This window comes from Festucalex cinctus, chromosome 8 (genome assembly GCF_051991245.1).
Source record: "Festucalex cinctus isolate MCC-2025b chromosome 8, RoL_Fcin_1.0, whole genome shotgun sequence".
NCBI classification, from domain to species: Eukaryota; Metazoa; Chordata; class Actinopteri; order Syngnathiformes; family Syngnathidae; genus Festucalex; species Festucalex cinctus.
In genome coordinates, this window is record NC_135418.1 from 12,012,393 (window position 1) to 12,031,068 (window position 18,676).

The 18,676-nt window shown below is 47.4% G+C and overlaps 1 protein-coding gene and 54 non-coding genes across 55 annotated transcripts in view; 1 reads left to right on the forward strand and 54 right to left on the reverse strand.

Moving 5' to 3' along the window:
- LOC144023548 (protein kinase C delta type-like) overlaps positions 1-18,676 on the forward strand; it is a 114,941-nt gene that overhangs the window by 15,307 nt on the left and 80,958 nt on the right. The window lies entirely within an intron of this gene.
- trnae-cuc (transfer RNA glutamic acid (anticodon CUC)) lies at positions 60-131 on the reverse strand. Its single transcript has one exon. It is a non-coding gene; the product is annotated as a tRNA-Glu (tRNA).
- On the reverse strand, positions 610-681 carry trnae-uuc (transfer RNA glutamic acid (anticodon UUC)). The gene has a single exon. It is a non-coding gene; the product is annotated as a tRNA-Glu (tRNA).
- trnae-uuc (transfer RNA glutamic acid (anticodon UUC)) lies at positions 799-870 on the reverse strand. The gene has a single exon. It is a non-coding gene; the product is annotated as a tRNA-Glu (tRNA).
- Positions 1,165-1,236, reverse strand: trnae-uuc (transfer RNA glutamic acid (anticodon UUC)). Its single transcript has one exon. It is a non-coding gene; the product is annotated as a tRNA-Glu (tRNA).
- trnae-cuc (transfer RNA glutamic acid (anticodon CUC)) lies at positions 1,536-1,607 on the reverse strand. The gene has a single exon. It is a non-coding gene; the product is annotated as a tRNA-Glu (tRNA).
- On the reverse strand, positions 2,083-2,154 carry trnae-cuc (transfer RNA glutamic acid (anticodon CUC)). The gene has a single exon. It is a non-coding gene; the product is annotated as a tRNA-Glu (tRNA).
- On the reverse strand, positions 2,809-2,880 carry trnae-cuc (transfer RNA glutamic acid (anticodon CUC)). Its single transcript has one exon. It is a non-coding gene; the product is annotated as a tRNA-Glu (tRNA).
- trnae-uuc (transfer RNA glutamic acid (anticodon UUC)) lies at positions 3,165-3,236 on the reverse strand. Its single transcript has one exon. It is a non-coding gene; the product is annotated as a tRNA-Glu (tRNA).
- Positions 3,526-3,597, reverse strand: trnae-uuc (transfer RNA glutamic acid (anticodon UUC)). Its single transcript has one exon. It is a non-coding gene; the product is annotated as a tRNA-Glu (tRNA).
- Positions 3,876-3,947, reverse strand: trnae-cuc (transfer RNA glutamic acid (anticodon CUC)). Its single transcript has one exon. It is a non-coding gene; the product is annotated as a tRNA-Glu (tRNA).
- trnae-uuc (transfer RNA glutamic acid (anticodon UUC)) lies at positions 4,062-4,133 on the reverse strand. Its single transcript has one exon. It is a non-coding gene; the product is annotated as a tRNA-Glu (tRNA).
- Positions 4,251-4,322, reverse strand: trnae-uuc (transfer RNA glutamic acid (anticodon UUC)). The gene has a single exon. It is a non-coding gene; the product is annotated as a tRNA-Glu (tRNA).
- On the reverse strand, positions 4,423-4,494 carry trnae-cuc (transfer RNA glutamic acid (anticodon CUC)). Its single transcript has one exon. It is a non-coding gene; the product is annotated as a tRNA-Glu (tRNA).
- On the reverse strand, positions 4,612-4,683 carry trnae-uuc (transfer RNA glutamic acid (anticodon UUC)). Its single transcript has one exon. It is a non-coding gene; the product is annotated as a tRNA-Glu (tRNA).
- Positions 4,784-4,855, reverse strand: trnae-cuc (transfer RNA glutamic acid (anticodon CUC)). The gene has a single exon. It is a non-coding gene; the product is annotated as a tRNA-Glu (tRNA).
- Positions 4,973-5,044, reverse strand: trnae-uuc (transfer RNA glutamic acid (anticodon UUC)). Its single transcript has one exon. It is a non-coding gene; the product is annotated as a tRNA-Glu (tRNA).
- On the reverse strand, positions 5,162-5,233 carry trnae-uuc (transfer RNA glutamic acid (anticodon UUC)). Its single transcript has one exon. It is a non-coding gene; the product is annotated as a tRNA-Glu (tRNA).
- trnae-cuc (transfer RNA glutamic acid (anticodon CUC)) lies at positions 5,506-5,577 on the reverse strand. Its single transcript has one exon. It is a non-coding gene; the product is annotated as a tRNA-Glu (tRNA).
- Positions 5,695-5,766, reverse strand: trnae-uuc (transfer RNA glutamic acid (anticodon UUC)). The gene has a single exon. It is a non-coding gene; the product is annotated as a tRNA-Glu (tRNA).
- On the reverse strand, positions 5,884-5,955 carry trnae-uuc (transfer RNA glutamic acid (anticodon UUC)). The gene has a single exon. It is a non-coding gene; the product is annotated as a tRNA-Glu (tRNA).
- trnae-cuc (transfer RNA glutamic acid (anticodon CUC)) lies at positions 6,397-6,468 on the reverse strand. Its single transcript has one exon. It is a non-coding gene; the product is annotated as a tRNA-Glu (tRNA).
- On the reverse strand, positions 7,280-7,351 carry trnae-cuc (transfer RNA glutamic acid (anticodon CUC)). The gene has a single exon. It is a non-coding gene; the product is annotated as a tRNA-Glu (tRNA).
- trnae-cuc (transfer RNA glutamic acid (anticodon CUC)) lies at positions 7,827-7,898 on the reverse strand. Its single transcript has one exon. It is a non-coding gene; the product is annotated as a tRNA-Glu (tRNA).
- trnae-cuc (transfer RNA glutamic acid (anticodon CUC)) lies at positions 7,999-8,070 on the reverse strand. The gene has a single exon. It is a non-coding gene; the product is annotated as a tRNA-Glu (tRNA).
- On the reverse strand, positions 8,707-8,778 carry trnae-cuc (transfer RNA glutamic acid (anticodon CUC)). Its single transcript has one exon. It is a non-coding gene; the product is annotated as a tRNA-Glu (tRNA).
- Positions 9,068-9,139, reverse strand: trnae-uuc (transfer RNA glutamic acid (anticodon UUC)). Its single transcript has one exon. It is a non-coding gene; the product is annotated as a tRNA-Glu (tRNA).
- trnae-uuc (transfer RNA glutamic acid (anticodon UUC)) lies at positions 9,257-9,328 on the reverse strand. The gene has a single exon. It is a non-coding gene; the product is annotated as a tRNA-Glu (tRNA).
- trnae-cuc (transfer RNA glutamic acid (anticodon CUC)) lies at positions 10,312-10,383 on the reverse strand. Its single transcript has one exon. It is a non-coding gene; the product is annotated as a tRNA-Glu (tRNA).
- On the reverse strand, positions 11,018-11,089 carry trnae-cuc (transfer RNA glutamic acid (anticodon CUC)). The gene has a single exon. It is a non-coding gene; the product is annotated as a tRNA-Glu (tRNA).
- trnae-uuc (transfer RNA glutamic acid (anticodon UUC)) lies at positions 11,379-11,450 on the reverse strand. Its single transcript has one exon. It is a non-coding gene; the product is annotated as a tRNA-Glu (tRNA).
- Positions 11,568-11,639, reverse strand: trnae-uuc (transfer RNA glutamic acid (anticodon UUC)). Its single transcript has one exon. It is a non-coding gene; the product is annotated as a tRNA-Glu (tRNA).
- trnae-cuc (transfer RNA glutamic acid (anticodon CUC)) lies at positions 12,623-12,694 on the reverse strand. The gene has a single exon. It is a non-coding gene; the product is annotated as a tRNA-Glu (tRNA).
- Positions 12,985-13,056, reverse strand: trnae-cuc (transfer RNA glutamic acid (anticodon CUC)). Its single transcript has one exon. It is a non-coding gene; the product is annotated as a tRNA-Glu (tRNA).
- On the reverse strand, positions 13,346-13,417 carry trnae-uuc (transfer RNA glutamic acid (anticodon UUC)). The gene has a single exon. It is a non-coding gene; the product is annotated as a tRNA-Glu (tRNA).
- Positions 13,897-13,968, reverse strand: trnae-uuc (transfer RNA glutamic acid (anticodon UUC)). Its single transcript has one exon. It is a non-coding gene; the product is annotated as a tRNA-Glu (tRNA).
- Positions 14,069-14,140, reverse strand: trnae-cuc (transfer RNA glutamic acid (anticodon CUC)). The gene has a single exon. It is a non-coding gene; the product is annotated as a tRNA-Glu (tRNA).
- trnae-uuc (transfer RNA glutamic acid (anticodon UUC)) lies at positions 14,447-14,518 on the reverse strand. The gene has a single exon. It is a non-coding gene; the product is annotated as a tRNA-Glu (tRNA).
- trnae-cuc (transfer RNA glutamic acid (anticodon CUC)) lies at positions 14,619-14,690 on the reverse strand. Its single transcript has one exon. It is a non-coding gene; the product is annotated as a tRNA-Glu (tRNA).
- On the reverse strand, positions 14,964-15,035 carry trnae-cuc (transfer RNA glutamic acid (anticodon CUC)). The gene has a single exon. It is a non-coding gene; the product is annotated as a tRNA-Glu (tRNA).
- On the reverse strand, positions 15,136-15,207 carry trnae-cuc (transfer RNA glutamic acid (anticodon CUC)). The gene has a single exon. It is a non-coding gene; the product is annotated as a tRNA-Glu (tRNA).
- trnae-uuc (transfer RNA glutamic acid (anticodon UUC)) lies at positions 15,325-15,396 on the reverse strand. The gene has a single exon. It is a non-coding gene; the product is annotated as a tRNA-Glu (tRNA).
- On the reverse strand, positions 15,497-15,568 carry trnae-cuc (transfer RNA glutamic acid (anticodon CUC)). Its single transcript has one exon. It is a non-coding gene; the product is annotated as a tRNA-Glu (tRNA).
- trnae-uuc (transfer RNA glutamic acid (anticodon UUC)) lies at positions 15,683-15,754 on the reverse strand. Its single transcript has one exon. It is a non-coding gene; the product is annotated as a tRNA-Glu (tRNA).
- trnae-cuc (transfer RNA glutamic acid (anticodon CUC)) lies at positions 15,855-15,926 on the reverse strand. The gene has a single exon. It is a non-coding gene; the product is annotated as a tRNA-Glu (tRNA).
- On the reverse strand, positions 16,044-16,115 carry trnae-uuc (transfer RNA glutamic acid (anticodon UUC)). The gene has a single exon. It is a non-coding gene; the product is annotated as a tRNA-Glu (tRNA).
- On the reverse strand, positions 16,216-16,287 carry trnae-cuc (transfer RNA glutamic acid (anticodon CUC)). The gene has a single exon. It is a non-coding gene; the product is annotated as a tRNA-Glu (tRNA).
- trnae-uuc (transfer RNA glutamic acid (anticodon UUC)) lies at positions 16,402-16,473 on the reverse strand. The gene has a single exon. It is a non-coding gene; the product is annotated as a tRNA-Glu (tRNA).
- trnae-cuc (transfer RNA glutamic acid (anticodon CUC)) lies at positions 16,574-16,645 on the reverse strand. The gene has a single exon. It is a non-coding gene; the product is annotated as a tRNA-Glu (tRNA).
- Positions 16,763-16,834, reverse strand: trnae-uuc (transfer RNA glutamic acid (anticodon UUC)). The gene has a single exon. It is a non-coding gene; the product is annotated as a tRNA-Glu (tRNA).
- Positions 16,935-17,006, reverse strand: trnae-cuc (transfer RNA glutamic acid (anticodon CUC)). The gene has a single exon. It is a non-coding gene; the product is annotated as a tRNA-Glu (tRNA).
- trnae-cuc (transfer RNA glutamic acid (anticodon CUC)) lies at positions 17,124-17,195 on the reverse strand. Its single transcript has one exon. It is a non-coding gene; the product is annotated as a tRNA-Glu (tRNA).
- On the reverse strand, positions 17,482-17,553 carry trnae-cuc (transfer RNA glutamic acid (anticodon CUC)). The gene has a single exon. It is a non-coding gene; the product is annotated as a tRNA-Glu (tRNA).
- Positions 17,860-17,931, reverse strand: trnae-uuc (transfer RNA glutamic acid (anticodon UUC)). The gene has a single exon. It is a non-coding gene; the product is annotated as a tRNA-Glu (tRNA).
- trnae-uuc (transfer RNA glutamic acid (anticodon UUC)) lies at positions 18,049-18,120 on the reverse strand. Its single transcript has one exon. It is a non-coding gene; the product is annotated as a tRNA-Glu (tRNA).

Below are 18,676 nucleotides of genomic sequence, written 5' to 3' on the forward strand. Positions count from 1 at the left end.
CTTTCACTCAGCATCAGCAATTTAATTTTCATCCAGTGAGAGATTTGACAAACTGAGAATTCTCTGACCGGGAATCGAACCCTGGCCGCGGCGTTGAGAGAACCGAATCCTAACCACTGGACCATCAGGGAATTTCTTTGTGTTGACCAACCCCAACTCCATAACCCTTTCACTTTCACTCAGCATCAGCAAATTAACTTTCATGCAGTGAGAGATTTGAAAAACGAGTGGATTTGACAAACTGAGAATTCCCTGACCGGGAATCGAACGCTGGCCGCAGCAGTGAAAGCTCTGAATCCTAGCCACTAGACCACCAGGGAACTTGGTAATGTTGACCAACCCCAACTCCATAACCCTTTCACTTTCACTCAGCCTCAGCAAATTAATTTTCATCCAGTGAGAGATTTGACAAACTGAGAATTCCCTGACCAGGAATCAAACCCGGGCCACTGGGGTGAGAGCGCCGAATCCTAGCCACTAGACCACGAGGGAGTTTGATTGTGTTGACCAACCCCAATTCCATAATCCTTTCACTTTCACTCAGCAACGGCAAATTAATTTTCGTGCAGTGAGAGATTTGAAAAACGAGTGGATTTGACAAACTGAGAATTCCCTGACCGGGAATCGAACCCGGGCCGCAGCGGTGAAAGCGCTGAATCCTAGCCACTAGATCACCAGGGAACTTTCTTATTTTGACCAACCCAACCTCCATAACCCTTTCACTTTCACTCAGCATCAGCAAATTAACTTTCATGCAGTGAGAGATTTGAAAAACGAGTGGATTTGACAAACTGAGAATTCCCTGACCGGGAATCGAACGCGGGCCGCAGCGGTGAAAGCGCTGAATCCTTGCCACTAGACCACCAGGGAACGTGGTAATGTTGACCAACCCCAACTCCATAACCCTTTCACTTTCACTCAGCCTCAGCAAATTAATTTTCATCCAGTGAGAGATTTGACAAACTCAGAATTCCCTGACCAGGAATCAACCCGGGCCACGGGGGTGAGAGCGCCGAATCCTAGCCACTAGACCACCAGGGAGTTTGATTGTGTTGACCAACCCCAATTCCATAATCCTTTCACTTTCACTTTCACTCAGCAACGGCAAATTAATTTTCGTGCAGTGAGAGATTTGAAAAACGAGTGGAGTTGACAAACTGAGAATTCCCTGACCGGGAATCAAACCCGGGCCGCAGCGGTGAAAGCGCTGAATCCTAGCCACTAGACCACCAGGGAACTTGCTTATTTTGACCAACCCAACCTCCATAAACCTTTCACTTTCACTCAGCATCAGCAAATTAATTTTCGTGCAGTGAGAGATTTGAAAAACGAGTGCATTTGACAAACTGATAATTCCCTGACCGGGAATCGAACCCAGGCCGCAGAGGTGAAAGCTCTGAATCCTATCCACTAGACCAACAGTGAACTTTCTTACGTTGACCAACCCCAACTCCATAACCCTTTCACTTTCACTCAGCATCTAATTTTTGTGCAGTGAGAGATTTGAAAAAAGAGTGGATTTGACAAACTAAGAATTCCCTGACCGGGAATCGAACCCAGGCCGCGGCGGTGAGAGCACCGAATCCTAGCCACTAGACCACCAGGGAATTTCTTTGTGTTGACCAACCCCAACTCCATAACCCTTTCACTTTCACTCAGGATCAGCAAATTAATTTTCGTGCAGTGAGAGATTTGAAAAACGAGTGGATTTGACAAACTGAGAATTCCCTGACCGGGAATCTAACCCGGGGCGCAGCGGTGAGATCGCAGAATCCTAGCCACTAGACCACCAGGGAGTTTGATTGTGTTGACCAACCCCAATTCCATAATCCTTTCACTTTTACTCAGCAACAGCAAAATTTTCGTTCAGTGAGAGATTTGAAAAACGAGTGGATTTGACAAATTGAGAACTCCCTGACCGGGAATCGAACCCTGTCCGCAGCGGTGAAAGCGCTGAATCCTAGCCACTAGACCACCAGGGAACTTGCTTATGTTGACCAACCCAACATCCATAACCCTTTCACTTTCACTTAGCATCAGCAAATTAATTTTCATCCAGTGAGAGATTTGTCAAACTGAGAATTCCCTGACCGGGAATCGAACCCGGGCCGCGGCGGTGAGAGCGCCGAATCCTAGCCACTAGACCACCAGGGAACTTGTTAATGTTGACCAACCCCAACTCCACAACCCTTTCACTTTCACTTTCACTTTCACTTTCACTTTCACTCAGCATCAGCAATTTAATTTTCATCCAGTGAGAGATTTGACAAACTGAGAATTCTCTGACCGGGAATTGAACCCAGGGCGCAGCGGTGAAAACTCTGAATCCTAGCCACTAGACCAACAGGGAACTTTCTTACGTTGACCAACCCCAACTCCATAACCCTTTCACTTTCACTCAGCATCAGCAAATTAATTTTCATCCAGTGAGAGATTTGACAAACTGAGAATTCCCTGACCGGGAATCGAACCCGGGGCGCAGCGGTGAGATCGCAGAATCCTAGCCACTTGACCACCAGGGAGTTTGATTGTGTTGACCAACCCCAATTCCATAATCCTTTCACTTTTACTCAGCAACAGCAAAGTTTTCGTTCAGTGAGAGATTTGAAAAACGAGTGGATTTGACAAATTGAGAACTCCCTGACCGGGAATCGAACCCTGTCCGCAGCGGTGAAAGCGCTGAAACCTAGCCACTAGACCACCAGGGAACTTGCTTATGTTGACCAACCCAACATCCATAACCCTTTCACTTTCACTCAGCATCAGCAAATTAATTTTCATCCAGTGAGAGATTTGTCAAACTGAGAATTCCCTGACCGGGAATCGAACCCGGGCCGCAGCGGTGAGAGCGCCGAATCCTAGCCACTAGACCACCAGGGAACTTCTTAACGTTGACCAACCCCAACTCCATAACCCTTTCACTTTCACTTTCAATTTCACTCAGCATCAGCAATTTAATTTTCATCCAGTGAGAGATTTGACAAACTGAGAATTCTCTGACCGGGAATTGAACCCAGGGCGCAGCGGTGAAAACGCTGAATCCTAGCCACTAGACCAACAGGGAACTTTCTTACGTTGACCAACCCCAACTCCATAACCCTTTCACTTTCACTCAGCATCAGCAAATTAATTTTCATCCAGTGAGAGATTTGACAAACTGAGAATTCCCTGACCGGGAATCGAACCCGGGCCGCGGCGGTGAAAGCGCCGAATCCTAGCCACTAGACCACCAGGGAACTTTTTAATGTTGACCAACCCCAACTCCATAACCCTTTCACTTTCACTTAACATCAGCAATTTCATTTTCATCCAGTGAGACATTTGACAAACTGAGAATTCCCTGACCGGGAATCGAACCCGGGCCGCAGCGGTGAAAGCGCTGAATCCGAGCCACTAGACCAACAGGGAACTTTCTTATGTTGACCAACCCCAACTCCATAACCCTTTCACTTTCACTCAGCATCAGCAAATTAATTTTCATCCAGTGAGTGATTTTAAAAATGAGTGGATTTGACAAACTGAGATTTCCCTGACCGGGAATCGAACCCGGGTAGCAGCGGTGAAAGCGCTGAATCCTAGCCACTAGACCACCAGGGAACTTGATTATGTTGACCAAACCCAACGCCATAACCCTTTCACTTTCACTCAGCATCAGCAAATTAATTTTCATCCAGTGAGAGATTTGACAAACTGAGAATTCCCTGACCGGGAATCAAACCCTGGCCGCATCGGTGAGAGCGCCGAATTCTAGCCACTAGACCACCAGGGAACTTTTTAATGTTGACCCACCCCAACTCCATAACCCTTTCACTTTCACTTTCACTCAGCATCAGCAATTTAATTTTCATCCAGTGAGAGATTTGACAAACTGAGAATTCCCTGACCGGGAATCGAACCCGGGCCGCGGCGGTGAGAGCGCCGAATCCTAACCACTAGACCACCAGGGAGTTTATTTGTGTTGACCAACCCCAATTCCATAATCCTTTCACTTTCACTCAGCAACAGCAAAATTTTCGTGCAGTGAGAGATTTGAAAAACGAGTGGATTTGACAAATTGAGAACTCCCTGACCGGGAATCGAACCCGGTCCGCAGCGGTGAAAGCGCTGAATCCTAGCCACTAGACCACCAGGGAACTTGTTTATTTTGACCAACCCAATATCCATAACCCTTTCACTTTCACTCAGCATCAACAAATTAATTTTCGTGCAGTGAGAGATTTGAAAATCAAGTGGATTTGACAAACTGATAATTCCCTGACCGGGAATCGAACCCAGGCCTCAGCGGTGAAAACGCTGAATCCTATCCACTAGACCAACAGGGAACTTTCTTACGTTGACCAACCCCAACTCCATAACCCTTTCACTTTCACTCAGCATCAGCAAATTGATTTTGATCCAGTGAGAGATTTGACAAACTGAGAATTCCCTGACCGGGAATCGAACCCGGGCCGCGGCGGCGAGAGCGCCGAATCCTATCCACTAGACCACCAGGGAACTTTTTAATGTTGACCAACCCCAACTCCATAACCCTTTCACTTTCACTCAGCATCAGCAATTTAATTTTTATCCAGTGAGACATTTGAAAAAGGAGTGGATTTGACAAATTGAGATATCCCTGACCGGGAATCGAACCCGTGCCACAGCGGTGAAAGCGCTGAATCCTAGCCACTAGACCACCAGGGAACTTGCTTATGTTGACCAACCCCAACGCCATAACCCTTCCACTTTCACTCAGCATCAGCAAATTAATTTTCATCCAGTGAGAGATTTGACAAACTGAGAATTCCCTGACCGGGAATCGAACTCGGGCCGCGACGGTGAGAGCGCCGAATCCTAGCCACTAGACCACCAGGGAACTTGCTTATTTTGACCAACCCAACCTCCATAAACCTTTCAGTTTCACTCAGCATCAGCAAATTAATTTTCGTGCAGTGAGAGATTGGAAAAACGAGTGCATTTGACAAACTGATAACTCCCTGACCGGGAATCGAACCCGGGCCGCAGCGGTGAAAGCGCTGAATCCTAGCCACTAGACCAACAGGGAACTCTCTTATGTTGACCAACCCCAACTCCATAACCCTTTCACTTTCACTCAGCATCAGCAAATTAATTTTCATCCAGTGAGAGATTTGAAAAACGAGTGGATTTGACAAACTGAGAATTCCCTGACCGGGAATCGAACCCGGGCCGCAGCGGTGAAAGCGATGAATCCTAGCCACTAGATCACCAGGGAACTTGCTTATGTTGACCAACCGCAACGCCATAACCCTTTCACTTTCACTCAGCATCAGCAAATTAATTTTCATCCAGTGAGAGATTTGACAAACTGAGAATTCCCTTACCGGGAAATGAAACCGGGCCGCGGCGGTGAGAGCGCCGAATCCTCGCCACGAGACCACCAGGGAACTTTTTAATGTTGACCCACCCCAACGCCATAACCCTTCCACTTTCACTCAGCATCAGCAAATTAATTTTCATCCAGTGAGAGATTTGACAAACTGAGAATTCCCTGACCGGGAATCGAACTCGGGCCGCGACGGTGAGAGCGCCGAATCCTAGCCACTAGACCACCAGGGAACTTGCTTATTTTGACCAACCCAACCTCCATAAACCTTTCAGTTTCACTCAGCATCAGCAAATTAATTTTCGTGCAGTGAGAGATTGGAAAAACGAGTGCATTTGACAAACTGATAATTCCCTGACCGGGAATCGAACCCGGGCCGCAGCGGTGAAAGCGCTGAATCCTAGCCACTAGACCAACAGGGAACTCTCTTATGTTGACCAACCCCAACTCCATAACCCTTTCACTTTCACTCAGCATCAGCAAATTAATTTTCATCCAGTGAGAGATTTGAAAAATGAGTGGATTTGACAAACTGAGAATTCCCTGACCGGGAATCGAACCCGGGCCGCAGCGGTGAAAGCGATGAATCCTAGCCACTAGATCACCAGGGAACTTGCTTATGTTGACCAACCGCAACGCCATAACCCTTTCACTTTCACTCAGCATCAGCAAATTAATTTTCATCCAGTGAGAGATTTGACAAACTGAGAATTCCCTTACCGGGAAATGAAACCGGGCCGCGGCGGTGAGAGCGCCGAATCCTCGCCACGAGACCACCAGGGAACTTTTTAATGTTGACCCACCCCAACTCCATAACCCTTTCACTTTCACTCAGAATTAGCAATTTAATTTTCATCCAGTGAGACATTTGACAAACTGAGAATTCCCTGACCGGGAATCGAACCCGGGCCGCGGCGGTGAGATCGCCGAATCCTAGCCACTCGACCACCAGGGAGTTTGATTGTGTTGACCAACCCCAATTCCATAATCCTTTCACTTTTACTCAGCAACAGCAAAATTTTCGTTCAGTGAGAGATTTGACAAGCTGAGAATTCCCTGACCGGGAATCGAACCCGGGCCGCGGCGGTGAGAGCGCCGAATCCTAGCCACTAGATCACCAGGGAACTTCTTAATGTTGACCAACCCCAACTCCATAACCCTTTCACTTTCACTTTCACTCAGCATCAGCAATTTAATTTTCATCCAGTGAGAGATTTGACAAACTGAGAATTCTCTGACCGGGAATTGAACCCAGGCCGCAGAGGTGAAAACGCTGAATCCTAGCCACTAGACCAACAGGGAACTTTCTTATGTTGACCAACCCCAACTCCATAACCCTTTCACTTTCACTCAGCATCAGCAAATTAATTTTCATCCAGTGAGTGATTTGAAAAATGAGTGGATTTGACAAACTGAGATTTCCCTGACCGGGTATCGAACCCAGGCAGCAGCGGTGAAAGTGCTGAATCCTAGCCACTAGACCACCAGGAAACTTGCGTATTTTGACCAACCCCAACGCCATAACCCTTTCACTTTCACTCAGCATCAGCAAATTAATTTTCATCCAGTGAGAGATTTGACAAACTGAGAATTCCCTGACCGGGAATCGAACCCTGGCCGCATCGGTGAGAGCACCGAATTCTAGCCACTAGACCACCAGGGAACTTTTTAAGGTTGACCAACCCCAACTCCATAACCCTTTCACTTTCACTCAGCATCAGCAATTTAATTTTCATCCAGTGAGAGATTTGACAAACTGAGAATTCTCTGACCGGGAATTGAACCCGGGGCGCAGCGGTGAGAGCGCCCAATCCTAGCCACAAGACCACCAGGGAACTTTTTAATGTTGACCCACCCCAACTCCATAACCCTTTCACTTTCACTCAGCATCAGCAATTTAATTTTCATCCAGTGATAGATTTGACAAACTGAGAATTCCCTGACCGGGAATCGAACCCAGGCCGCGGCGGTGAGAGCACCGAATCCTAGCCACTAGACCACCAGGGAGTTTGATTGCGTTGACCAACCCCAATTCCATATTCCTTTCAGTTTCACTCAGCAACAGCAAAATTTTCGTGCAGTGAGAGATTTGAAATACGAGTGGATTTGACAAATTGAGAACTCCCTGACCGGGAATCAAACCCGGTCCGCAGCGGTGAAAGCACTGAATCCTATCCACTAGACCACCAGGGATCTTGCTTATTTTGACCAACCCAACATCCATAACCCTTTCACTTTCACTCAGCATCAGCAAATTAATTTTCGTGCAGTGAGAGATTTGAAAAACAAGTGCATTTGACAAACTGATAATTCCCTGACAGGGAATCGAACCCGGGCCGCAGCGGTGAAAACGCTGAATCCTAGCCACTAGACCAACAGGGAACTTTCTTACGTTGACCAACCCCAACTCCATAACCCTTTCACTTTCACTCAGCATCAGCAAATTAATTTTGATCCAGTGAGAGATTTGACAAACTGAGAATTCCCTGACCGGGAATCGAACCCGGGCCGCGGCGGTGAGAGCGCCGAATCCGAGCCACTAGACCACCAGGGAACTTTTTAATGTTGACCCACCCCAACTCCATAACCCTTTCACTTTCACTCAGCATCAGCAATTTAATTTTCATCCAGTGAGACATTTGACAAACTGAGAATTCCCTGACCGGGAATCGAACCCAGGCCGCGGCGGTGAGAGCGCCGAATCCTAGCCACTAGACCACCAGGGAGTTTGATTGTGTTGACCAACCCCAATTCCATAATTCTTTCACTTTTACTCAGCAACAGCAAAATTTTCGTGCAGTGAGAGATTTGAAAAACGAGTGGATTTGACAAATTGAGAACCCCCTGACCGGGAATCGAACCCGGTCCGCAGCGGTGAAAGCGCTGAATCTAAGCCACTAGACCACCAGGGAACTTGCTTATTTTGACCAACCCAACATCCATAACCCTTTCACTTTCACTCAGCATCAGCAAATTAATTTTCATCCAGTGAGTGATTTGACAAACTGAGAATTCCCTGACCGGGAATCGAACACGGGCAGCGGCGGTGAGAGCGCCGAATCCTAGCCACTAGACCACCAGGGAACTTCTTAATGTTGACCAACCCCAACTCCATAACCCTTTCACTTTCACTTTCACTCAGCATCAGTAAATTAATTTTCATCCAGTGAGAGATTTGACAAACTGAGAATTCTCTGACCGGGAATTGAACCCAGGCCGCAGCGGTGAAAACGCTGAATCCTAGCCACTAGACCAACAGGGAACATTCTTATGTTGACCAACCCCAACTCCATAACCCTTTCACTTTCACTCAGCATCAGCAAATTAATTTTGATCCAGTGAGAGATTTGGCAAACTGAGAATTCCCTGACCGGGAATCGAACCCGGGCCGCGGCGGTGAGAGCGCCGAATCCTAGCCACTAGACCACCAGGGAACTTTTTAATGTTGACCAACCCCAACTCCATAACCCTTTCACTTTCACTCAGCATCAGCAATTTAATTTTCATCCAGTGAGACATTTGACAAACTGAGAATTCCCTGACCGGGAATCGAACCCGGGCCGCAGCGGTAAGAGCGCCAAATCCTACCCACTTGATCACCAGGGAGTTTGATTGTGTTGACCAACCCCAACTCCATAACCCTTTCACTTTCACTCAGCATCAGCAATTTAATTTTCGTGCAGTGAGAGATTTGAAAAACGAGTGGATTTAACAAACTGAGAATTCCCTGACCGGGAATCGAACCCGGGCCTCAGCGGTGAAAGCGCTGAATCCTAGCCACTAGACCACCAGGGAACTTGCTTATTTTGACCAACCCAACCTCCATAAATCTTTCACTTTCACTCAGCATCAGCAATTTAATTTTCGTGCAGTGAGAGATTTGAAAAACGAGTGGATTCGACAAACTAATAATTCCCTGACCGGGAATCGAACCCGGGCCTCAGCGGTGAAAGCGCTGAATCCTAGCCACTAGACCACCAGGGAACTTGCTTATTTTGACCAACCCAACCTCCATAAATCTTTCACTTTCACTCAGCATCAGCAATTTAATTTTCGTGCAGTGAGAGATTTGAAAAACTAGTGGATTTGACAAACTGAGATTTCCCTGACCGGGAATCGAACCCGGGTAGCAGCGGTGAAAGCGCTGAATCCTAGCCACTAGACAACCAGGGAACTTACTTATGTTGACCAACCCCAACGCCATAACCCTTTCACTTTCACTCAGCATCAGCAAATTAATTTTCATCCAGTGAGAGATTTGACAAACGGAGAATTCCCTGACAGAGAATCGAACCCGGGCCGCAGCCGTGAAAACGCTGAATCCTAGCCACTAGACCAACAGGGAACTTTTTTACGTTTACCAACCCCAACTCCATAACCCTTTCACTTTCACTCAGCATCAGCAAATTAATTTTGATCCAGTGAGAGATTTGACAAACTGAGAATTCCCTGACCAGGAATCGAACCCGGGCCGCGGCTGTGAGAGCGCCGAATCCGAGCCACTAGACCACTTTTTAATGTTGACCCACCCCAACTCCATAACCCTTTCACTTTCACTCAGCATCAGCAATTTAATTTTCATCCAGTGAGACATTTGACAAACTGAGAATTCCCTGACCGGGAGTCGAACCCGGGCCGCGGCGGTGAGAGCGCCGAATGCTCGCCACTAGACCACCAGGGAGTTTGATTGTGTTGACCAACCCCAATTCCATAATTCTTTCACTTTTACTCAGCAACAGCAAAATTTCCGTGCAGTGAGAGATTTGAAAAACGAGTGGATTTGACAAATTGAGAACCCCCTGACCGGGAAACAAACCCGGTCCGCAGCGGTGAAAGTGCTGAATCCTAGCCACTAGACCACCAGGGAACTTGCTTATTTTGACCAACCCAACATCCATAACCCTTTCACTTTCACTCAGCATCAGCAAATTAATTTTCATCCAGTGAGAGATTTGACAAACTGAGAATTCCCTGACCGGGAATCGAACACGGGCCGCGGCGGTGAGAGCGCCGAATCCTAACCACTAGACCACCAGGGAACTTCTTAATGTTGACCAACCCCAACTCCATAACCCTTTCACTTTCACTTTCACTTTCACTCAACATCAGCAATTTAATTTTCATCCAGTGAGAGATTTGACAAACTGAGAATTCTCTGACCGGGAATTGAACCCAGGCCGCAGCGGTGAAAACGCTGAATCCTAGCCACTAGACCAACAGGGAACTTTCTTATGTTGACCAACCCCAACTCCATAACCCTTTCACTTTCACTCAGCATCAGCAAATTAATTTTGATACAGTGAGTGATTTGACAAACTGAGAATTCCCTGACCGGGAATCGAACACGGGCAGCGGCGGTGAGAGCGCCGAATCCTAGCCACTAGACCACCAGGGAACTTCTTAATGTTGACCAACCCCAACTCCATAACCCTTTCACTTTCACTTTCACTCAGCATCAGTAAATTAATTTTCATCCAGTGAGAGATTTGACAAACTGAGAATTCTCTGACCGGGAATTGAACCCAGGCCGCAGCGGTGAAAACGCTGAATCCTAGCCACTAGACCAACAGGGAACATTCTTATGTTGACCAACCCCAACTCCATAACCCTTTCACTTTCACTCAGCATCAGCAAATTAATTTTGATCCAGTGAGAGATTTGGCAAACTGAGAATTCCCTGACCGGGAATCGAACCCGGGCCGCGGCGGTGAGAGCGCCGAATCCTAGCCACTAGACCACCAGGGAACTTTTTAATGTTGACCAACCCCAACTCCATAACCCTTTCACTTTCACTCAGCATCAGCAATTTAATTTTCATCCAGTGAGACATTTGACAAACTGAGAATTCCCTGACCGGGAATCGAACCCGGGCCGCAGCGGTAAGAGCGCCAAATCCTACCCACTTGATCACCAGGGAGTTTGATTGTGTTGACCAACCCCAACTCCATAACCCTTTCACTTTCACTCAGCATCAGCAATTTAATTTTCGTGCAGTGAGAGATTTGAAAAACGAGTGGATTTAACAAACTGAGAATTCCCTGACCGGGAATCGAACCCGGGCCTCAGCAGTGAAAGCGCTGAATCCTAGCCACTAGACCACCAGGGAACTTGCTTATTTTGACCAACCCAACCTCCATAAATCTTTCACTTTCACTCAGCATCAGCAATTTAATTTTCGTGCAGTGAGAGATTTGAAAAACGAGTGGATTCGACAAACTAATAATTCCCTGACCGGGAATCGAACCCGGGCCTCAGCGGTGAAAGCGCTGAATCCTAGCCACTAGACCACCAGGGAACTTGCTTATTTTGACCAACCCAACCTCCATAAATCTTTCACTTTCACTCAGCATCAGCAATTTAATTTTCGTGCAGTGAGAGATTTGAAAAACTAGTGGATTTGACAAACTGAGATTTCCCTGACCGGGAATCGAACCCGGGTAGCAGCGGTGAAAGCGCTGAATCCTAGCCACTAGACAACCAGGGAACTTACTTATGTTGACCAACCCCAACGCCATAACCCTTTCACTTTCACTCAGCATCAGCAAATTAATTTTCATCCAGTGAGAGATTTGACAAACGGAGAATTCCCTGACAGAGAATCGAACCCGGGCCGCAGCCGTGAAAACGCTGAATCCTAGCCACTAGACCAACAGGGAACTTTTTTACGTTTACCAACCCCAACTCCATAACCCTTTCACTTTCACTCAGCATCAGCAAATTAATTTTGATCCAGTGAGAGATTTGACAAACAGAGAATTCCCTGACCAGGAATCGAACCCGGGCCGCGGCTGTGAGAGCGCCGAATCCGAGCCACTAGACCACTTTTTAATGTTGACCCACCCCAACTCCATAACCCTTTCACTTTCACTCAGCATCAGCAATTTAATTTTCATCCAGTGAGACATTTGACAAACTGAGAATTCCCTGACCGGGAGTCGAACCCGGGCCGCGGCGGTGAGAGCGCCGAATGCTCGCCACTAGACCACCAGGGAGTTTGATTGTGTTGACCAACCCCAATTCCATAATTCTTTCACTTTTACTCAGCAACAGCAAAATTTCCGTGCAGTGAGAGATTTGAAAAACGAGTGGATTTGACAAATTGAGAACCCCCTGACCGGGAAACAAACCCGGTCCGCAGCGGTGAAAGTGCTGAATCCTAGCCACTAGACCACCAGGGAACTTGCTTATTTTGACCAACCCAACATCCATAACCCTTTCACTTTCACTCAGCATCAGCAAATTAATTTTCATCCAGTGAGAGATTTGACAAACTGAGAATTCCCTGACCGGGAATCGAACACGGGCCGCGGCGGTGAGAGCGCCGAATCCTAACCACTAGACCACCAGGGAACTTCTTAATGTTGACCAACCCCAACTCCATAACCCTTTCACTTTCACTTTCACTTTCACTTTCACTCAACATCAGCAATTTAATTTTCATCCAGTGAGAGATTTGACAAACTGAGAATTCTCTGACCGGGAATTGAACCCAGGCCGCAGCGGTGAAAACGCTGAATCCTAGCCACTAGACCAACAGGGAACTTTCTTATGTTGACCAACCCCAACTCCATAACCCTTTCACTTTCACTCAGCATCAGCAAATTAATTTTGATACAGTGAGAGATTTGGCAAACTGAGAATTCCCTGACCGGGAATCGAACCCGGGCCGCGGCGGTGAGAGCGCCGAATCCTAGCCACTAGACCACCAGGGAACTTGTTAATGTTGACCAACCCCAACTCCATAACCCTTTCACTTTCACTCAGCATCAGCAATTTAATTTTCATCCAGTGAGACATTTGACAAACTGAGAATTCCCTGACCGGGAATCGAACCCGGGCCGCAGCGGTAAGAGCGCCGAATCCTACCCACTTGATCACCAGGGAGTTTGATTGTGTTGACCAACCCCAACTCCATAACCCTTTCACTTTCACTCAGCATCAGCAATTTAGTTTTCGTGCAGTGAGAGATTTGAAAAACGAGTGGATTTGACAAACTGAGAATTCCCTGACCGGGAATCGAACCCGGGCCGCAGCAGTGAAAGCGCTGAATCCTAGCCACTAGACCACCAGGGAACTTGCTTATTTTTGACCAACCCAACCTCCATAAATCTTTCACTTTCACTCAGCATCAGCAAATTAATTTTCGTGCAGTGAGAGATTTGAAAAACGAGTGCATTTGACAAACTAATAATTCCCTGACCGGGAATCGAACCCGGACCGCAGCGGTGAAAGCGCTGAATGCGAGCCACTAGACCAACAGGGAACTCTCTTATGTTGACCAACCCCAACTCCATAACCCTTTCACTTTCACTCAGCATCAGCAAATTAATTTTCATCCAGTGAGAGATTTGAAAAACGAGTGGATTTGACAAACTGAGAATTCCCTGACCGGGAATCGAACCCGGGCCGCAGCGGTGAAAGCGCTGAATGCGAGCCACTAGACCAACAGGGAACTTTCTTATGTTGACCAACCCCAACTCCATAACCCTTTCCATTTCACTCAGCATCAGCAAATTAATTTTGATCCAGTGAGAGATTTGACAAACTGAGAATTCCCTGACCGGGAATCGAACCCGTGCCGCAGCAGTGAAAGCGCTGAATCCTAGCCACTAGACCACCAGGGAACTTGCTTATGTTGACCAACCCCAACGCCATAACCCTTTCACTTTCACTCAGCATCAGCAAATTAATTTTCATCCAGTGAGAGATTTGACAAACTGAGAATTCCCTGACCGGGAATCGAACCCAGGCCGCGGCGGTGAGAGCGCCGAATCCTACCCACTAGACCACCAGTGAACTTGATTATTTTGACCAACCCAACCTCCATAAACCTTTCACTTTCACTCAGCATCAGCAAATTAATTTTTGTGCAGTGAGAGATTTGAAAAACGAGTGCATTTGACAAACTGAGAATTCCCTGACCGGGAATCGAACCCGGGCCGCAGCGGTGAAAGCGCTGAATCCTAGCCACTAGACCAACAGTGAACTCTCTTAAGTTGACCAACCCCAACTCCATAACCCTTTCACTTTCACTCAGCATCAGCAAATTAATTTTCATCCAGTGAGAGATTTGAAAAACGAATGGATTTGACAAACTGAGAATTCCCTGACCGGGAATCGAACCCGGGCCGTAGCGGTGAAAGCGCTGAATCCTAGCCACTAGACCACCAGGGAACTTGCTTATGTTGACCAACCCCAACGCCATAACCCTTTCACTTTCACTCAGCTTCAGCAAATTAATTTTCATCCAGTTAGAGATTTGACAAACTGAGAATTCCCTGACCGGGAATCGAACCCGGGCTGCGGCGGTGAGAGCGCCGAATCCTAGCCACTAGACCACCAGGGAACTGCTTAATGTTGACCAACCCCAACTCCATAACCCTTTCACTTTCACTTAGCATCAGCAATATAATTTTCATCCAGTGAGAGATTTGACAAAGTGAGAATTCTCTGACCGGGAATTGAACCCGGGCCGCGGCGGTGAGAGCGCCGAATCCTAGCCACTAGAACCACCAGGGAACTTTTTAATGTTGACCAACCCCAACTCCATAACCCTTTCCCTTTCACTCAGCATCAGCAAATTAATTTTGATCCAGTGAGAGATTTGACAAACTGAGAATTCCCTGACCGGGAATCGAACCCGGGCCGCGGCGGTGAGAGCGCCGAATCCTAGCCACTAGACCACAAGGGAACTATTTAATGTTGACCAACCCCAACTCCATAACCCTTTCACTTTCACTCAGCATCAGCAATTTAATTTTCATCCAGTGAGACATTTGACAAACTGAGAATTCCCTGACCGGGAATCGAACCCTGGCCGCAGCGGTGAGAGCGCCGAATCCTACCCACTAGACCACCAGGGAGTTTGATTGTGTTGACCAACCCCAACTCCATAACCCTTTCACTTTCACTCAGCATCAGCAAATTAATTTTCATCCAGTGAGAGATTTGAAAAACGAGTGGATTTGACAAACTGAGAATTCCCTGACCGGGAATCGAACCCGGGTCGCAGCGGTGAAAGCGCTGAATCCTAGCCACTAGACCACCAGGGAACTTGCTTATGTTGACCAACCCCAACGCCATAACCCTTTCACTTTCACTCAGCATCAGCAAATTAATTTTCATCCAGTGAGAGATTTGACAAACTGAGATTTCCCTGACCGGGAATCAAACCCGGGCCGCGGCGGTGAGAGCGCCGAATCCTAGCCACTAGACCACCAGGGAGTTTGATTGTGTTGACCAACCCCAATTCCATAATCCTTTCACTTTCACTCAGCAACAGCAAAATTTTCGTGCAGTGAGAGATTTGAAAAACGAGTGGATTTGACAAATTGAGAACTCCCTGACCGGGAATCGAACCCGGGTCGCAGCGGTGAAAGCGCTGAAACCTAGCCACTAGACCACCAGGGAACTTGCTTATTTTGACCAACCCAACCTCCATAAATCTTTCACTTTCACTCAGCATCAGCAAATTAATTTTGATCCAGTGAGAGATTTGACAAACTGAGAATTCCCTGACCGGGAATCGAACCCGGGCCGCGGCGGTGAGAGCGCCGAATCCTATCCACTAGACCACCAGGGAACTTCTTAATGTTGACCAACCCCAACTCCATAACCCTTTCACTTTCACTCAGCATCAGCAATTTAATTTTTATCCAGTGAGACATTTGAAAAAGGAGTGGATTTGACAAACTGAGAATTCCCTGACCAGGAATCGATCCCGGGCCACAGCGGTGAAAGCGCTGAATCCTAGCCACTAGACCACCAGGGAACTTGCTTATGTTGACCAACCCCAACGCCATAACCCTTTCACTTTCACTCAGCATCAGCAAATTAATTTTCATCCAGTGAGAGATTTGACAAACTGAGATTTCCCTGACCGGGAATCAAACCCGGGCCGCGGCGGTGAGAGCGCCGAATCCTAGCCACTAGACCACCAGGGAGTTTGATTGTGTTGACCAACCCCAATTCCATAATCCTTTCACTTTCACTCAGCAACAGCAAAATTTTCGTGCAGTGAGAGATTTGAAAAACGAGTGGATTTGACAAATTGAGAACTCCCTGACCGGGAATCGAACCCGGGTCGCAGCGGTGAAAGCGCTGAAACCTAGCCACTAGACCACCAGGGAACTTGCTTATTTTGACCAACCCAACCTCCATAAATCTTTCACTTTCACTCAGCATCAGCAAATTAATTTTGATCCAGTGAGAGATTTGACAAACTGAGAATTCCCTGACCGGGAATCGAACCCGGGCCGCGGCGGTGAGAGCGCCGAATCCTATCCACTAGACCACCAGGGAACTTCTTAATGTTGACCAACCCCAACTCCATAACCCTTTCACTTTCACTCAGCATCAGCAATTTAATTTTTATCCAGTGAGACATTTGAAAAAGGAGTGGATTTGACAAACTGAGAATTCCCTGACCAGGAATCGATCCCGGGCCACAGCGGTGAAAGCGCTGAATCCTAGCCACTAGACCACCAGGGAACTTGCTTATGTTGACCAACCCCAACGCCATAACCCTTTCACTTTCACTCAGCATCAGCAAATTAATTTTCATCCAGTGAGAGATTTGACAAACTGAGAATTCCCTGACCGGGAAGCGAACCCAGGCCGCGGCGGTGAGAGCGCCGAATCCTAGCCACTAGACCACCAGGGAACTTGCTTATTTTGACCAACCCCAACTCCATAACCCTTTCACTTTCACTCAGCATCAGCAAATTAATTTTTGTGCAGTGAGAGATTTGAAAAACGAGTGCATTTGACAAACTGAGAATTCCCTGACCGGGAATCGAACCCGGGCCGCGGCGGTGAGAGCGCCGAATCCTAGCCACTAGACCACCAGGGAGTTTTATTGTGTTGACCAACCCCAATTCCATAATCCTTTCACTTTCACTCAGCAACAGCAAAATTTTCGTGCAGTGAGAGATTTGAAAAACGAGTGGATTTGACAAATTGAGAACTCCCTGACCGGGAATCGAACCCGGGCCGCGGCGGTGAAAGCGCTGAAGCCTAGCCACTAGACCACCAGGGAACTTGCTTATGTTGACCAACCCCAACGCCATAACCCTTTCACTTTCACTCAGCATCAGCAAATTAATTTTCATCCAGTGAGAGATTTGACAAACTGAGATTTCCCTGACCGGGAATCAAACCCGGGCCGCGGCGGTGAGAGCGCCGAATCCGAGCCACTAGACCACCAGGGAAATTGCTTTTTTTGACCAACCCAACCTCCATAAATCTTTCACTTTCACTCAGCATCAGCAAATTAATTTTCGTGCAGTGAGAGATTTGAAAAACGAGTGCATTTGACAAACTAATAATTCCCTGACCGGGTATCGAACCCGGGCCGCAGCGGTGAAAGCGCTGAATCCGAGCCACTAGACCAACAGGGAACTCTCTTATGTTGACCAACCCCAACTCCATAACCCTTTCACTTTCACTCAGCATCAGCAAATTAATTTTCATCCAGTGAGAGATTTGAAAAACGAGTGGATTTGACAAACTGAGATTTCCCTGACCGGGAATCGAACCCGGGTAGCAGCGGTGAAAGCGCTGAATCCTAGCCACTAGACCACCAGGGAACTTGCTTATTTTGACCAACCCAACCTCCATAAATCTTTCACTTTCACTCAGCATCAGCAATTTAATTTTCGTGCAGTGAGAGATTTGAAAAACGAGTGGATTCGACAAACTAATAATTCCCTGACCGGGAATCGAACCCGGGCCTCAGCGGTGAAAGCGCTGAATCCTAGCCACTAGACCACCAGGGAACTTGCTTATTTTGACCAACCCAACCTCCATAAATCTTTCACTTTCACTCAGCATCAGCAATTTAATTTTCGTGCAGTGAGAGATTTGAAAAACTAGTGGATTTGACAAACTGAGATTTCCCTGACCGGGAATCGAACCCGGGTAGCAGCGGTGAAAGCGCTGAATCCTAGCCACTAGACAACCAGGGAACTTACTTATGTTGACCAACCCCAACGCCATAACCCTTTCACTTTCACTCAGCATCAGCAAATTAATTTTCATCCAGTGAGAGATTTGACAAACGGAGAATTCCCTGACAGAGAATCGAACCCGGGCCGCAGCCGTGAAAACGCTGAATCCTAGCCACTAGACCAACAGGGAACTTTTTTACGTTTACCAACCCCAACTCCATAACCCTTTCACTTTCACTCAGCATCAGCAAATTAATTTTGATCCAGTGAGAGATTTGACAAACTGAGAATTCCCTGACCAGGAATCGAACCCGGGCCGCGGCTGTGAGAGCGCCGAATCCGAGCCACTAGACCACTTTTTAATGTTGACCCACCCCAACTCCAT